At 40.9% G+C, this 17,677-nt stretch overlaps 1 long non-coding RNA gene across 2 annotated transcripts; it reads right to left on the bottom strand.

Annotated features, from left to right (window-relative positions):
• Nucleotides 1-345: 345 nt before the first annotated feature.
• Nucleotides 346-16,422, bottom strand: LOC148754891 (uncharacterized). 2 transcript variants are annotated; one of them, XR_016019631.1, is made up of 4 exons: nt 16,314-16,422; nt 15,851-15,951; nt 8,111-8,200; nt 346-666 (listed from the first exon to the last, which is right to left on the bottom strand). It is a non-coding gene; the product is annotated as an uncharacterized LOC148754891 (long non-coding RNA). The 2 variants fall into 2 exon arrangements; XR_016019630.1 differs by having other exon boundaries at nt 16,332-16,408.
• Nucleotides 16,423-17,677: the final 1,255 nt, after the last annotated feature.

The following is a 17,677-nucleotide window of genomic DNA, read 5'->3' as shown; positions in this document are numbered from 1 at the left end:
TGTCTCTGTTCCTAATGCTGTACTCCGCTTCTTGTAACCATATATATATATGTATATTGCAACCATATATATATATATGTATATATATAAAATTGTAGTTAACATTCATTATTGTTCAGCTTCAGCTTCAGGTGTACAGTGCAGTGATCAGGCATCTACATCATTCCTGAGGTGGTCTCCCAAATGGGACAAGTGTCCATTGGATACCCTACAAAATCTTTACAACATTATTGATTAGATTCCTCAAATTAATTTTCAAAACCCCGTGGCCATCTTGTGGTTACCGACTGTTTTCTAATCCCCTTACCTTTCCCCTTATCCCCACACCCCGCCTATCTGGTAACCCTCAGTTTTCACAGACAGTTTTTAACTTGTTCTGTGCCTTTTAGTACAAAATCTCTATCAGTTGATAGAGAAACAAAAGAAAAGCCTTTTAGCACAAAATCTCTATCAGTTGATTTCTACTGAAGTCTTGGCCTCCCTCCAATTTGCTTGGCATCTTCCTGGATGGCTGTTTAATTTTTTAATGAAAAGGACAGGGGGATGCTGTGGCTTGGCTTAACTTGAGCATCTGTGTTCTGTATCTGTGTTCTCTTTGGTAGCTTCATTCTCTCTGCAAGACCGGCATTGTCTCCATGACTGTGCAGTGGGCAGGGTACCTGCATTCTGGAATAACAATAATAAGAGTTTATTTTTACTGAGTGCTTTCTATGTGCAGGTACTGTTCTAAACATTAGCTCATTTAATCCTCAAACAAAACGAATGAGGCAGGGACTATTACCATCCCCATTTGGAGATCAGAAAAACTGAGGCCGTAGAGTTTAAGTAACTTACCCAAGGTCATACTCTACTAATTAATACAGCCAAAGAAAGATGTGGGATAAAGATCATTTAGTCTTAAGTCTTAACATTTACACTATCAGGGCAGATCAAGAGCAGATCAAGTAAGACATTCCTTGCTGGGCTTCAAAACCCCATCACAACCCAGGAGCAGTTGGATTTTCTCTGAGGACTGTTTTTCCTGGACATTTCTTCTGATACTCTCTCCTCATGACCTTCTGATCTCTAACACTATCTCACATCATGTACCCTATTCAACAATCCAAGTCTACTGTCATGCCCATAACTGACAAGCAAGTCCTCTGCTCTGTCCAGCCACTTGGGCTCTTTTACTTTCTCCTCTTATTTGTGCCTGGTCTTTATTATGTTTTTTTACTCTTTAATGCTATATCTCATGCTTATGTCCTTCCACTCCAGTTTATTCCTTATTTTATTTTCTACTCATATTCCCTTTAAGCAATCACTTGTGATCAAATTGGCAATTAATGACGAAAAGACATCTAACCATGGATCAATTTTAAAATAAAATTAGAAATATTTCGGTTCAAAGAAAGAATAAACACAGAAATAAAGCCACAAAAATGACAACGAAAAGGTTATATATAAAAATCTATGAGACGCAACTAAAACTATGTTCAGGGGGACATTTCATAACTTCAAATGTTTTTATGTTTAACCTAGAATGATTGAAAATTTAAAAAACCCTGAATGTTCAACTTAAAAAAGTAGAAAACAAATCAAGAGAAACTAGGAATAAGTGTATAACAAAGATACAAGCAGAAAAAATATTTCGAAAATGGGAAGAGTAGAATTGATAAAGAAAACCAAAACTTTTTGGAAAATCTAATAAATATCTAACAAGTCTGTTTAAGGAAAAAAAATGAGAAAATTCAAACAAAATTAGGAATAAGAACTAGGATATAACCAGTATGTTCAACTTTATTCCTATAAGTTTGCATTGCTTATGTTACCAAACATTTGTAATAAGAGAAATGTAAAAAATAATTGACATAGAGGTACTAACTATATATCTATATGATAGAGATACCATGGAAAAAATTTTTAGCCATTAAAAAGAATAAAGATTTCTATGTGCAGGATGTGAAGGGCCATGGCCCAGTATTAATCCTTCCAAAGGGGGATTCCTAGAGTCTTCTCTCCCCAGTCCCTCCACTCTGTTCCACCCCCTTCCTTCTGCCCATTCACCACACGTTTTCCTGCAGTCCTCTGATTATGTCATTCATCTCCTGAAGGCTTGAAAGCTCTCCTATCATCAAATGCAGCAAATCTCGTACTTGAAGCTCTTAACCGCTTGGCAGTAAGTTTAAGAATGTTTATTTCTGAGGCGTATATATATAATATATATATGATATATATATATATATATCAAAAAAGAAATTACATATATATATATATATATATATAGTGTTTATGAAATTCAAGACATAGCTCCCACCCTCAAGAAATTGGCAGCTGCATATAATGATTCAGTAAAAATTACAAAGCAAGATTTTGTTAAGTACCCAGAGTCAAACTTGCAGGGCTGGAAAAGTGGCATGCAAACATTGGTTACTTTTGTTGTTGTTATTTTCGTTGCCAGAGTTCCAACAGAAATTTCTCAAGACCTGCAGAGAATGTAAATTACCTCCCTAATTTCAAACTCCTGCTTCCTGTAGTCAGCCTCCCTTTTCACCCTTCACATCATCCTCATACGAGGTGCTTCAGTGTGGAAGATGACAGCTGCAGAAGGAGAGCACCCCAAAGGAAAAAGTGTGAAGGAATGAGTGGGAATTTAGACAGGATTTACTGTGTTGAGTGGGTTTATGGTGGTGCTATCTGCAAAATCAGTTTGTTTGCGTATATAAAAATTGGACAAAAATAAATTTGATATTATGTGTTTTTCAGTGTTTGAACATTTATGTTAGAATACTCCAGACTGGACAACTTGTTTTTTTCTATTCATTCAACAAATATTTATTGAGTACTCATGAACTGATCCTAGTGACTATTGTACTAAGTGAGAGAGGAATAAAAAGCTCAAAAGATAATGGCTGTAGAATCACTGGAGAAAGGAAAGTTGCAGAGGCAACATGATTTAAAGAGGCAAATGAATAAAATGTAGAAGTTAGTAAAACAGTTTCTCAGTCTCTGATGAAGAAAGGCTCTTGGCATGTCACACTTCAAAACACGCCTACTACCAGGTCCTCGTGGTTTCCCAGGATTACAAACTCACTGATGTAGCCAGCACTTTCTATGAGACATCAAAACAGTCGTGGGATTTGTTCAGAGCTGTGGAAAATTCAACTGAGGTGTTTTATTGCATTTGGCAGACATGGACTTAGATGTAGCCTTTTATGTGGTAGCTCTAACATGTTAGGAACAGCAGGAAGAGTGTCACCTGCTCAGAAATGATTCAGTCACAAGGCAGAAGGTACTTTGATGGCTGTAGGAAAGAGATATAGCCTACCTATATTTATGTCATTGAAGACATATCTAGAAAACACCATCTTTCAGTATGAAAATAAAATTCTGGAGATGAAAAACTGTTTTTGTTGTTGTTGTTGTTGGTTTGCACTGACACACTCACTTGAGAGCATCAATTTGAGTCTTTGTATACAGAATTTACTGAGCTGTAGAATGAATAAACTATACATCGTCTACTTTAGGCATTGCATTGTAAATATTTCAAGGCTTTAAATATGTGCCATGATTAGGTACGTGTTTTTTTGTTTGCTTGTTTGTTTGTTCTTTTGATTAAAAATATCCTGTAATGCCTCATCTGGAGAGAATTAAACTTTTTTCTTTTTTATTGTAAGCTCTTTTTATTACTTTGTAAAATACAAAAAAAAAAAAGCGTGTTTTTGGTTACTATTTTAACCTGCAATTCCTGTCTTCCTTTCTTTTTTTAATAACTTTTTTTCATTAGTTTCAGGTGTACAAAACAATGTAATAGACATTTATGATTTATGTCCCTCACACAGTGAGAAGCCCCCTCCCCCATCTACTACCCCTCTGGCATCGCACATAGCTATTACATTTCCACTGTCTCTATTCCTAATTCTGTACTCTGCTTCTTGTAAATATATATATATATATATATATATATATATATATATATATATACACATATATACATATCTATACATATTTATGTATAGCTATGCATATATATATATATATATATATATATGTATATATATAAAATTATAGCTGACATTCATTATTGTTCAGCTTCAGCTTCAGGTGTACAGTGCAGTGATCGGCATCTACACCATCCCTGGGGTGGTTTCCTTAACGAGACGAGTGTCCATTGGATACCCTACAAAATCTTTACAACATTATTGATTACATTCCCAAAATTGACTTTCGTAACCCCGTGGCAATCTTGTGGTTACTAACTGTGCTTTCTAATCCCCTCACCTTCCCCCTAATCCCCACCCCCCCCTCCCATCTAGCAACCCTCAGACTGGACAACTTTTGAGTATGCTTTGGATACTAAAACTACTGAGTGTTTATGCCTTTTGAACATGACCTAAAGTACATTGGCTGCAATTATTTGCCTTTTCTCAACTTAACACAGTAGAACTATTTCAGTAGGAAATACTACCAATCTTCCTTTTGAGCCTACACATAGGGAAAGTATTCAATGAATAGAATTAGGCTAAATGTTACTGTGTTGATGTTATGGTGGCAAATATTTCCATAGGATAGGTTTTTCTCTACGGTTCTCTTAAATTGCCCTCACTAAATCATCTTAGGTGGTGACTATGCTTTATCCAGTGAATTGAGTGGATTAATGATCTTTGATAACTGAGAGCCTTAGAAAGTCAAGTGAATTGTGCATTAAAATAAATGAGTATTTACTTTTACAGTCACCATAGATTATCACTCATTATACTCCAGTATTTAACACAGACTAATGATAAAAGCTAAACAAAAATATTTTTTAGGCATAGCATCTTAAATAAGAAACTTTACAAATACCAAGCAAACAACCATAAAAGCCTTCTGTTCTCCCATTTTTCCAAAGAACAGAAATGTTTTGGTGTAGGCTTTTATTTTCTTTATAAAATCAGCATGGAAGTAATGCATACAATTGAAAATAAATGCTATATTGACTTACACACTCTATTTTTGTTGAAGCTCCAGGAACATAATTGCTTATACACATAATTGGAGATTACATGATATTTTAAAAGTATTACCATGCTTCCCCGAAAATAATACCTAGCCGGACAATCAGCTCTAAGGTGTCTTTTGGAGCAAAAATTAAAATAAGACCCAGTCTTATTTTACTATAATATAAGACATGGTCTTATATTATATAAGGGCTCATATTAATTTTTGCTCCAAAAGACGCCTTAGAGCTGATTTTTCGGCTAGGTCTTATTTTTCAGGCAAACATGGTTAAATGTGAAAATTCTGTAAATAAGAATTACAGATTTTGAGTTGCCCTTATTTTACATGTACTTTAGATAAAGATTTTTATACTAATGACCTGCCAAGTCTTTAACTTATTCAGAAAATCAACTTTTGTTCTTGAACTCTGAACATTAGGCCATAGCATTTAAAATCAATCATGGAATCTAAGACAAAAATTTGGAAGAAAGGTTTACAAACAGTAAATAAAAAAATTAAAACAAACACTATAATTAATTAGCAGGAAAATAGTTTCTGTTTTTAAACATTTCATCTATGTATCTTTCAAAAATGATTTGTTGAACTTGTATAAGCTTATTTTCTCTTTCCAAACATGTTGGTAGACATTATTTTTGTGGATAAATTAAAAGGATTCCTAATTCTTTCACATACCAAAGCAGAGACTAAATGTACACAGTACTTACTTAGCTAAAGATAAACTAATAATTTATGTAAAAATGCTTTATGTTTAATTTTATTAAAAATTAGACTTGGCAGTGTGGCCCTTCTGATCTTGGTCATTGGTGTGTTCAAAATCATGGTTGGGCAAATGTTACAGTAGGGTGGGCTCACACTAGTATCCGTACCAGTGTCCTTGATGCAGCGTTAACCACAGGTATGAACCCCATAAACACCTCCCTCACGTCTCCTGATGTAACTCCATTGTTTCTTTTTATCTGTTTTCTCCCTCATTGAGGTGATGTTGTTTTTCTCCCCCATTGAGGTTAGGATTGTTTCCTCATGAGGTGATGGTTAGGGTTCTATTATCTGTCTGTTTCTTTGTTCCCTCACATGAGAGACTGCATGTGAGACAGTGGTTAGTTTTTGTCTGTTTCTTTGTTCCCACACGTGAAAGACTGCATGTGAGACAATGGTTAGTTTTTGTTTGTTTCTTTGCTCCCTCACGTGAGAGACTGCATGTGAGGTGATGGTTAGCTTTTGTCTGTTTCTTTGTTCCCTCACATGAGAGATTACATGTTGGTTAGTTTTTATGCTACCTCACATGAGAGACTGCATGTAAGGTGGGGTTAAATTTTGTCTGTTGACTCTTTGTTTTCTCACATAAGAGACTGCATGTGATTACCAATGAACAGAAATTTTGAGGCTGAATTATAGAGAAGATGTTGAAGAAAATTTGCCTTCATTGGTTGATGTGAGCTTTTGTCTATTCGCTTTTGTCTGTTACTGCATGTGAGGTAATGGTTAGCTTAGGGTTAAAAGAATTCTGTGCTCTGATTAGGGGTTGAGTAAATTCCCCCTTTAGTCTCATTCTCCCGAGTAGGGGAGGTACGAGATGATATTGCTTTCTGGGTCTCAATCTCCAGAGCAGGGGAGATATGGGATGAGGCTGCTTTTCTATATACGAGATAATGTTGCTTTCTGTCTGTTTCGCCCACATCAGCAGATGAAGTAAAGAAGTAGCTAAGTTATATCAGGATAATGTGACAGGCATGTTGCCAGGTTTTGGAAGACGTTGGGCCAATGGCCCCAAGCAGGAACAGCAGATGTTGTTTGTTCGGATGAACTAGCCCTTCAGCCGGTTAAGCAATATTTTTATCATCAACTGCCGGACCCTCCCGGAACTGGCCATTTCCAGAGGGGGAGGCAGGAACAAGGAGCTTAGCTCTAAGGTACATCTGAGAAAATATATGACAGACCTTAGGTGGCATAAGGATTGATTGATTGCTATTCCAAGAGATTGCTATTCAGAAGACTTGTTGTTTCAGGACTGCCTTTCAGGATTGGATTGTTTCAGAGTAAGAGATCGGAACTTGCCTCAATGGACAGTAGAGACTTCTTTTGTTGGTGAATTGTCATCATTCTAGCATCTTTGGGAACTTGTATGCAGCTTGCAGTTTGCAGTATCAGAAGACTCCCTAACTTCTAACAACAACAGCAGCAACAGCAGCAGCATTCTTGGGAACCAGCAAGCAGCAGTGGGAGACGCCTGAGTTTCTCTCAGCTGCAGACCTGGCAAGGTTTTGATTCCTGACTGTTCCATGTTGTTGTTCCTATGGTTTGGTGAGCTTTTGTCATCTACTGTAATAGTTACTATTCTATACAGTTTATTACTGCTTTTGGATACTCCTTATCGATGTTATTTTTGTATTTAGCCAGGTGATTTTTGATCAATAGTAAACATATGTTGGGATCTCTTAAACTTATATGTATGTGCATTCCTTCGACATGAAATTGTTATCAATATAAATAGTTTGGTCTTAACCATCTTTACTTCCTATCATTAGCATATTCAATTAATTGCCTTTGTCTTTTGCTATTGCATATTGCTAAATAAATTAGATATTGCTAAATAAATAAATAGCTAAATAAATAAATATTAGGCCCTCTCTAGTGTTCTCCTCCCCTTTTCTTTTCCCTGCTCATCATTACAGCTGTACACCTGAAGCTAATGTAATATTGAATGTCAACTGTAACTGAAAAATTAAAAAATCAGAAAAATTATTAAAAGAGGGCTTTTTTCACTGTTAGTCACCTTAGAAGTGTTGTCATTAAATTTAAAGCAGGCGAACAAGTTTGCAAAGTTCCAGCTGATGAAACAGTCATCTTTCTGCATTTTATAGCTTTGTCAGCAGTTTTGTCAATTGCAGTTTTCTGATATATATACAGGAAGTTACGTACACAGGAAAGTATAAGCAGACACACAAAGAAGAATTTTACTGTTCAAGTTCAACACTATGGAAAGTGGGTGAATGTAATCTGAATACTGGTTCTGCAAAGTGATAAGCATACAGATCTACCATATAACGCATTCAGTGTCTTGAGCTACAAAAATACTTCTAACAATTTAAGTGACAACTTAGCTCAACCAGTGCACACCAGCTGTACTCACCAGCCTGGGCAGCTCCTCTGGCATTTCAGGCTTTTCCTTCCAGCTCTTCTTCACTCGTTTCCTAGGTCCAAAGCATAGCAAACCAATACCCTGAAAATGAGGACAGCCCTGCAATAGTGAAATGCTTTGTCCAATATTCCCAGGGAGGACAGACCACTGGTGATAAAATCCTCAAATTAATGCTGGCACGTTTTTGTCTTTGCTTAGCTTCAAGGGAGGAATTAGACCTTTCCTACACTTGGGAAGCCAGGTACCTGCTTCAGGTAAACTCTCTTACCTGTATCCAGAAGGCACTAGATGAAGAAACATCCATTTGTTGGAAGCCAAATATACTTGTACATCCATTTGTACTTGCATTGGTAAAACACAAATGAATTGTATAATATTTTACTGAGTTTTTGAGAAGTTCGACACTCGGGTTTAAGACTGGGTTTAAGAAACATTCAAGGTATCTATTTAAGACTCTTCTCTTTATAGAATGGATTCCTTCAGCCTCTGCCAAGTAGTTTTCAGTTTCTGTTTCCTACCAAGATGTTTTTCAAGAACCACTGAATCTACTGCAGAAAAAAGGCCAGAATAACTTAAACATGTTCTGCTTAAATTCTCTTTGCTCCAGAGCACAAGGATAAACGCCACCCCTTTCACCTTGTCCTTTAGGGTCCTCAAGTGCACTGGGTGTGCTCTTTACAGGCATGTCCTGGGGGCAGTACTGAGGAGTGGCTGCTGCTTGGCCTGGTCGCTGTCACCAAGCCCCTGAGATTGTGGTCTTGAGCTAAGAAGCCCCGACTGGCGGGGTCCAGATCCTGGCCCCCAGCACTGAGAGCCGCGGCACCACCAGGACAAGGGCGCCCGCCGCGTGCACAACCACCGCATGTTTCTGCCCCTACAGGGGGGCGGGGCGGACGTTGGCACCTGTGGGCCCCCAGGTGAGAGGCTATGAAACCCTACCCGGCTGCCCAGTCTCAGTCCCAGGTCCTGATGACCCCCCTCCCGGGGGTCTTTACACCACAGAATCCGGGTGTGGTGTAGGGAGGGCCACAGTCTGTTGACTGTTGGTGTATCCGCGATGGAGCGCACAATGTCGGTTGAGCTAAGCAGTAACGTTTCAGGCCCAACCATAATTCTGCGCTCATCACGAGGAGCTCTGCGTTCCCGCGGGGACCTCGCCACACCTTTACGGGCTCAGATTATTGGCAAAGCCGAGTTTGGGCAGCGGGAGAACCTGGCTCAGAACGGCCTGTTGGCTTCTGGCCAGGGCTGGCTTAACTGCAAACCACCAAGTTCCCGCGCAGCGGCCACAGAGGCAGGCAAACTGAGTCTGCACGTCTCCCCCTACAGGTCACCCGGAGGTCCCCGCGGCCCACACACCCATTTCTGGTGACTTCCGCTCCCTCATGTTCCGGAAGGGCTTCTCCCTCCCGGTCCTGTCCTACTGTGAGCTCCCTTGGCATTAAGTGGCTTCATCTGTGCCACTACCAAATGACACTTGCCCAGCAGTCTGTACAGAGGAATCCATGGCTCCTCACCGGAGTCTCGTGGGTGTGGTAGGAGCACGGGACAGCCGTGAGGCAGGAGACAGGGCTTTCATACTTCACCCAGGCCCTCAACACCCCGGGATTTGGGGGCACATGAACAGAGGCTTCCTGGTGCTCCGGCTGCCTCCATCTGAGGGTGTGTGTGTGTGTGTGTGTGTGTGTGTGTGTGTGTGTGTGTTTTCAGGCCAACAGAGGAGAGGGTTTTGTTTTTCAAGGAGGTGTGCATGGGATGGGGGGGTGAGGCATATAGTGGGGGACTCTTCAGGGCCTTTAACGTCTTGCTGGCTAATAGCAACCTCCTTGCGGGTGGGAGGTCGGCTCTTTCTGAAGGGGGGCTCCTGCGATGAGTAAGAACGGAGCCTCAGCACTCCACCCTTAGTTTCAAGGTGCTTAGTGCTTCCCTTCTACACCCACCTCGCAGCTCTGCCTTCCTGTGGAGCCTTCCCTGGCTCAATCCTTCCCCTCTCGCCTCCCTGTTTTCCTTCTTTTCTTTCCCTCTCACTCCTCGCCATCTACATTTTTCGCTCTTCCTTCTCTGAAGTTTCACCCACTAGTGACTTTTCTCCAGTCAGGGCTCGAAGTGCTCAGTGCACCCGTGCCTCATAAATCTGCATCCGAGAACCTTTGCCAACCGAGGATTAACTGTTGGATAAACTGTTGATTTCTATTTGTGCAAGGAACTATGGACCCTGAAGGAGCTCTGTTCTGCAGGAAGGTAGGCCCAGGCAGTAATCCAGTAGCTGGCCAAGCTTGCCAACCAGTGAGGGAGACTGGCAAGACCTGGAGGGCACAGGCCCGAGGGCACTGTGTCGGTAGGATGGGTGAGGCTGGCTGCAGTTTCAGGCATTATCCATACCATCCCAGCTTTTACATGAGAAAACTTTAGAAATATCTTACTTTTTGACTGACACTCGTAGTCAGGCCTGTGCCAAATGTTTATCCTCTCTACTTCAAATTAAGTAAATAATCGGCTTTATCCCCCAAAGTATAAACTTAGAGTATGCCATCAATGAGTCAATCCTCCTTCAAGGAATACATGTTCCTTTTTGGAGATTCCAATGTGTCCTCTTGGTGAGCGCTGCCTGCCAGGGAGGGTCTCGGGGTTAGATGTGCCCTGGGACGTATTCTGAGGGTATATGTTTCCATATCCTTTTCAATTGCCAATTGCCACTGACACCCCGAACCCTACCTTCTTCCTCCTGCAAAAGGGTATTGTTTACTATCCTTCTCCTATCCTTTAGTCTTCTCCTCTCTGCCTACCCCCACCATGGTGACTAAGGTCCACCTGCCGCCTGAATCCACCCCCTCCACACACACAATCCTGAGTCCTGTTCCCTCCCTTCTAATGTCTTTACATATCTCCCTCTCTAATCGAATCCAAGCAGCCTGGAACGTGGGCCCTGCTCAGCTATGTCAGGGGCACTCACTCGCCCTGTCCTCTGCAGAAGGTCCTGTCATCCCATCCTGCCTGGCTGTGCAGGCTGGCTCCTGCACATGGGCTTCTGGGCAATGGGGTGAAATCCAGCCTCCACTCCCCTCCCACCAGGCCCTGACCTGTGAGGGGCACCTACCAGGAGGAAGGAGCCCTTTCTAATGTACCCAACAATGCCATCACCTTGGCTAAATACAGGGTATAACTGGTAGAAGATTCTCCTTTCCAATGATTGTGACCCTTTCAAATTCTAGGATAATCTATCTGTTTGGCAGTAACTGGGGAGAGCGTCACCTTGTCTAGTTTCAGAAGTACACAAGGAAAAAGCCATAATGATGTATCACAATTCTCTTTCTGTGGTTTGCTTTTCAAGGTGTGTATTTTTCAACCAAGACATATATAGGTTACAAGAAACATTTTGACCCAGCACCACATCCACCATTGTCGCCCAGTTTCCTCTTCCTCCTCACCCAATACCACACCATCTAGGCCAAGTGACAGAGGAGAGATAAGTGGTTCCCCTTGTTATAAGCAGTGGAGAGACTTTCCTGGGACAGGCTCCAACCTGTAGCTGACCTGATGGTTCTCAAAACTTAATTTGCGTTACAATTATTATGGCGGGCCTATTAAAACAAATGTCTGGGCCCCCACACAGAGTTTCTGATCCAGCAGGCCTGGGCATGAGTGTTATTATGCTCCCTGAAAACTAATCTGCATTGCTGGATAAGAAGAGGTTAAGGCTGATAAAATCCATTTCCACCATGCTGAGTTGGGCACAGGATTGCCTTTTCAGTGGGAGGTGAGGACAAGGATAAGAATATAAGAATGCACTCCTCCCCACAATGCCCCTTCACTGATGGAAACTGGAGTCTGAGTCCCAGGTGAGGGACTGGGAAGGGTGGACCAGGAGAGGGCAGGCAGAGAGGACCACAGGAGGAACCGGGCGGCAGCAGGGAAAGGAGCCTGAGGCCACAGCCTGGGCAAGGAGCCTGAGGGCCTCGGACTAGAGAGGGAGACTCCCTAAACCTCAGTTTCCCCAAACAGGGGAGGGAGCTGGTTCAGGCTAGGTCTTTGCACTCACACTCTGATTTTATCTTTCATCTTCCCCTCCCAAGCACACCTCATTTCCAACCTGGAAGCCAAGCAAATAATATGACTCTGCTAGTGGTTGCTTAGAAATGTAAATACTTTCCGGAAGTTTTCTAGCTTCAGTTGCTTAACTAGTTTCTAGTCACTTAATTTATTGACTACTGGAAAAGATTCTCACTGAAAATCCAGATTTGAGCCCCAGTGCTTTCAATGCCAGCTTCCTGCAGAGACAGTGGCCAGACTCAGTAATAACCTAGGAACAGAGGTGCTGCCATCCACTGGGCTCTGAGGGGTGCGACAGCAAGACTCCTGCCATGTTGGATGTGTGTATTCTAGGCTGGAGAGAAGGCCCCAGAGATACCACCTAGCCAGCCACTGCCTGATTACTCATTGTTACAAGAACTGATAACATATGTTTTCTTGCTGCATTCTGAAACTTCAGAAACAGCATCAGAGAAAACGCCACTTTGAAAAACGAACATAAAATACATGGAAGCAGGACAGAAGGCCTCTGCTGCCCCCTGTTGGTGGCATATAAGAATATGCTAATCGATTTCCGTATTTTGGTCCTGGTTCTGCCACCCATTCACTGTGAAACTGTGTTGAAATAATCACAATTCTTTGGATTTCAATCTCCTTACCTGTACAATAAGCTTATTAGTCTCTTTAAATGATATGATTTGTGATTCCAAAGAACCTAGGTTTTCAGAGCATTTGGAAAAGAAGGATAAGGAAATCATGCACTCTCCTGAAGTTCTCTAATAAAGCAGATCAACATTTACTCTGTTATTGTTTTCACCTTGGAATGTATAAAATGTTTGTTGCAAATTCTATTTTTATGATTGGAATTTAATTCAAGATAAAAATAAAGCAACTAAAATCAAACAGATGAAAGTGAACATCATACGTTTCATATTCTTGTACATTTCCGGAGACAGGAATGAAAACAGACACCAGGACTTGTTCTGGCTTAAGGTTTGTATTTGTTGCTCCAGTTGAAAAAAAATTGTTGTGTTCCTTCTGTTAAGAATTAAAAAGCATTTCACTTAAAGGTAACATATACTACTGAAACTACTTTATATCTTATTAAGTCCAGTAGTGTTCTTATTATAAAAAAGCATTTTAAAGTTAAAATGAAATTGAAAAGTAACCACACGTATCATGACTCTCCCATGATCGGGTTATATCCAGAAATATCTTGGGACCCTGCCTTGGAAAAGCTAGACTTTTTCCTGTGCTGACAGAGCAGAAGCCCTCCACTTAATGGGATGCACACTGCCAAGGTTACAATGTGAGATTTGTAGGGCAGAAGGATCTGAGTCTGTGGGTACATGTGGTGTCAATGATAGATGGGCATGTTGTGGGAGAGAGCATGCAGTGAGTTTGAAATGTCTCTAGAGGTTCGATGGTAGTCACGGGTGTATTGCTCATGAGAACAGTGACGTTGACAAACGAAATACAAATGACAGCAGTAACATCAGTACATGAAAGACAGCCATAAAGTCATGGGATTATTTAAACCCCAAATTTTGAAAGATGGACACGCAAACAGCTGTTAATCCCCTTGAAGTAGTTATCTTGGGAGAGATGACATTTATCTCAATAGTGCTATCTGTCTCAAGACACGTTGGGAATTCTTTGGAGGGATGTTCTTGGAAAGCCTGTGGTCTCCATGGCAAGAAATCTTTACCTTTTGAAGGTGGGTTTGATTCGTGGTAAGAGGTAAAAGACATTCAGAAGCCAGCTTGATGGATAAGGCCGTGGGTCAGATTGGCTAACACACTTTTTTTTGTCAAAAGTCAAGTGAAAAAGAGACTGATTTTTCTTGTGTAGTTTATAAACCAAGAAGTGTTCTGTCTTGTCTTCTGTTTCACCACATAGGGGCACTGCCCCCAGGCTGGTCCTTTTGAAACTTCCCTTTTCAATTAATTTACCTGATAAGTCAAGATAAAATTAGATAGTTTACATTCACTAGGCTCTTGACACTAGGAAATATGTCTTACAATCCTCATGAATCCTTTTCTGAGGATTCCACTTCAGTTATAAATTTTCCCATAAAAGATACCAATGTATAAACTTTTAAAAAAGTTTAAAAAAGGACTCAAATTATCACTTATGCATGAAGAAGTTATTCGGAAAACTATGGATGTGTAGCTTGCATGATAGACAAGAAATGGTTAAGCAGCGTCACCTTGGGTGCCTGCAGCCGGTTGGGACTAGCAGGATGGGTAGTGTGTGTGTGTGTGTGTGTGTGTGTGTGTGTGTGTGTGTGTGTGTGTTATAGTCTGAATGTGTACTCCCCAAATTCATATGTTGAAATCCTAACGCACAAAGATAAGGGGGTTAGGAGGAGGGACCTTTGGGAAGTGCTTTGGTCATGAGGGCAGAGCCTTCATGAATGGGATTAGTGCCTTATAAAAGAGTCTCCAGTGAGTTCCCCATCCATTCTACCATGTGAAGACACAGGAAGAAGGCACCAGCTTGGAACCAGGAAGAAAGTTTTCACCAGAATGTAACCTAGCTGGTGTCATGATCTTGGATTTCCAGCCTCCAGAACTACGAAAAATAAACTACCAGTCTGTGGCATTTTGTTACAACAGCCCAAACTGACTACGATATGGAGGAAGGTAGAGAAGGGGGGACAAGAGGCAAAGAGTGAGTTGTGGGGTGAGGCAGTTGCTGAGGTAGAGCGTGTTTGAAAGAGAGGACCAGGCAGCGTTCCTGAAACAGTGACATCTGCAACAGGATAAATGTTTATCTTCCCAGCCGGGCACTATGAAAACCCTTGCAGTACAGATACTAGTAGAACAGAGCTGATAAGCACGGAGAGAGGTGGGAGGGGGTGGAAGAGAGATGGACTGTGGACAACACACTGTCACAACCTTCGGTCTGGGGAAGCTGCCTCCCAAGGAGGCCATTGCTGAGGATTCCATCTTTGAAGAGTTCACCGTGAGCATGGATTGCAGACAGGATGATGGAGGTTATCCTCTCTGGTTAAAGGCCGTCATAAGAAATGCAACCATTCTAGTGCAGGAAGCCTAGAACGTGAACAGCACAGGATCCAGAAGAGACCAGCAGGAACGCAAAGCCACAGTGTTCAAAACAGAGGATTTAGACTGGGACACAGACAACCCAACAATTCTTTTATACAAAGAGATTGAGGGTTAACCAGAATAACTCTACTATGTTATTTATAGTTATGTATATGTTTATTTAAGTACATATTATATAGCTATTTGTTATATATCATAGTGGTTATAATAAAGAATACCCCTCAAAGGTAGAGTAAATTGTGTTTTTCTTATTTGTATTTGTTACCAGGTCAATTATTCTTAAAGAATCCGTTAGTTGTATTTATTAGGTAACAAGTTAAAGAACACTTTTGGAAGTCGTGAAATATAGACCATTCTGGACCAGATAGATCCTCAACAGAAAATTGCAGACAAGATTCGGGTCATGGGTGGGAGGACCAGGAAGGCAGTCCCGCCACCCCCCTTAAAACCTGGTCATGTAAGTGGCTTATACCAGAATGATCCTAAATTAGGCATTTTATCTGACTCAGTCATGTGAAAAACACAGAAGGATATAGCAGGAAACAGTAGGAATATTAGATGATACAAACTTTCCTCACTGAGGTCGCCACATTCAGATGGTCGTGAAGAGAATATACACCAGATTCCTGACCTGTTGTCCAGCTCTCAGATGATTGACGCGTCTTCTCTTCAGAGACTTTGGGGTGTTATCTCCTAGGATGTCCTGCGCCTGGGCCGGCATTAGGGTCATCCCTGAAAATTAAATACCTTCATTAATATTCTGCAAGCCTGGAAAAGAATAAGGCAATTAGGGAAAGAAGACTACACTTTTCTCTTTCATAAATGTTCCCTTGTTTTTCTGATTACTGAAATAACACATACTTGTTGTAGACCATCTTATAAATACAGAAACGTAGGGAACAGAGAGTAAAAAGAATTTAGAATCCTTGAAAAGTTGCTAAAACAACCAGGACCATTTATTGCTCTTGGGACAAAGACGACGCTCCCTCACCAGGTGCTGTGTGGTCCCTCACCTGCCTTCTCCCCTCACTCTGCAGCCACAGCACTATTTTCGGTCTCTGGCACTTGGTACATGCTGCGTCTACACTCTTTACCTGGTCATTGCCCCTTACCTTCTGATCTTAGGTAGGAGAAGCCTTCCCTGACCCCCCATTAAAGTTGGAGCACCCTGTTATCTGCTCTTCCAACATCATCTATCTCTCCTTTGCAGCTCTTGGCCCAGTTGCAAATTTACCGTTTATTTGTGTGATTATTTGTTTGACGTCTGTCTTCACCATCAGGCTGTAGGCTTCATGAGGGCAGAGTCCACGCCTTTTTTTTTTTTTTAAAGATTGTATCCCTAGTGCCTAGCACAATGCTTTTTCTTTGTCTAACTTGACTAAACCGTTTCCATCTTTCAGGTTGAGCTTGAATGCCAACCTTTCACTGTGCTTCATTAATTTTCTCATTTTTTCATTTCCTACTAAATTTGTATCTAGTTCCGTGATTGACACTGAATCGTTCTCTAATTGAATCATAATCCTAAGTGACACTATAAGTAAATGCTGGCCTGCCTGCTTCCCTCTCTCCCTCCATTTATTAAACAAATATTGCTCTGTACCTACTGTGTGCCAGGCACTGTTCTAAGTGCTGAAAGCACAGACAACATCTCTGCTATCAGGAAGTCAACATTCTAGTAGGTGTGACAGCCATAACCAGATCAATGAATAAATAGGTAATATAATTACAGATATAAATGCTATGAAGAATTGAAGCCAGGTAATAGGGTGGGTGTGAGAACGGGCTTGTAAACACTTTCTGGTAATTACATTGGTGGTTACAAAGAATTGCCATGCCAGGGGTCAGTGCTTACAGAAAAAAAAAAAAAAAAAAAAACCCTCAAGATTCTCTACCTTAATAAATTACTTTTCTCTACCTTTCCTTTCCACTCCATATTATAGTCATGAGGTTTTTTTTAAATGGAAGTAATAAGCAATGCACAAATGTTTTAGATTGTGTTTCATCGACACAAGACTAATTCACTCAGCAGAGGGAGCTCATGCTTTAATTTTGGGAAGGTGGACAAAAAGCAGGCTCTTGTAAAAAGAACCTAAAATAAGCCATGCGACTCTCATTTTAAATAAGGTTTCCTTTTAGTGCTTCTTGGAGCTAAGACTATTTGATTAAGGTTTGTTTGATTTTTATCTCCTTAAATAGATGTGACTGATGAATTCTTTTGGGGCAGGATTTTCTTCAATAAAGTTCTGTTTTGCTACTAAACAGGCTAACTTAGAACAGATATCCCAGCTCAGGAGTCTAAGGATTCATCTAGACAGATGATAACTGTCCACATGCTCACCTTTCTGGGGCCTTTTATGTTACACTGTGAACTCAGAACATAAACGTATTTGTCTTGTTTTAATATGACTATGATTTGACATTGAACACTTGCTTACAGAGGACTCTGTTCTTTGAGATT

Source organism: Rhinolophus sinicus, chromosome 17, assembly GCF_057876585.1.
Source record: "Rhinolophus sinicus isolate RSI-liver-muscle chromosome 17, RSI-T2T, whole genome shotgun sequence".
Lineage (NCBI taxonomy): Eukaryota > Metazoa > Chordata > Mammalia > Chiroptera > Rhinolophidae > Rhinolophus > Rhinolophus sinicus.
Note: the sequence above shows the minus strand (reverse complement) of the source record. Positions and strands in the feature narration are given on the sequence as shown.